We start from the raw sequence: 767 nt of genomic DNA, 5'->3' as shown, positions 1-767 counted from the left end.
CACTCTTTCATCTTACTGCGTGTGCTGAGATTTGAGGGTGCTGGTCTGGGTTCCCCAAGTATTATTCACAATAATATTTCTCTGGAGAAAAGTTAATTTCTGGTTCAAAGCAAATGATGTTTTGGAATCACCTCCCACTAGATTTAAAGTTGGCCATCACATGTTCTAAAATAAATAGGGTGAAAATTTTAATCTGAAATAGGGAAGAAATGAGGGAGAATGTTTAGGGTTAGTGAATCCGTTTACTTGCCAAATTCTACTCTGAAAATCTTAACGTGGGCTCGAATTCACTAACGCTTGATTCCTGAAAAGCACGAATTTTACTTAAAAATTCACTTTGAATTTGAAAAATGTCTCTCCTTTTATTGTGTCTGTATCCAGTGTTTTACAGCTAAAAAGAACTCTGTGCTTCAGCTCTTGGAGCTTTTTCTGAAGCGTCGCGGCTGTAGCGACCCTGGACCGGCTATTCTTGTTCAGTCACAGGGATGCTCTCGTCAGCCTTAGCGGGTCTGAAAGGGCCTCGTGGGAATTCCCTCCAGGAACGTCCATTAGCATTTCCACCTGCTACGTCCTCCACCTCTGAAATTCTTTAAAGACTTTTTCCCCTTTGTCTTGTTTTGTCTTGTTTTTATACCTAGATCATCTTATCCTGAGTGAGTATCTCAGCCACCTTACTTTCCTCTTAGGGCTTCAACCGCTTCTCGTGTCATGGCCAGATCCCTCCCCTCCCCACCCCCGCCGCCGACCCCAATGTTGATGAGCCCGGA

The sequence above is a fragment of the Lipotes vexillifer genome, unplaced genomic scaffold (genome assembly GCF_000442215.2).
Source record: "Lipotes vexillifer unplaced genomic scaffold, Lipotes_vexillifer_v1.1 scaffold777, whole genome shotgun sequence".
Classification (NCBI taxonomy): domain Eukaryota; kingdom Metazoa; phylum Chordata; class Mammalia; order Artiodactyla; family Lipotidae; genus Lipotes; species Lipotes vexillifer.
Note: the sequence above shows the minus strand (reverse complement) of the source record.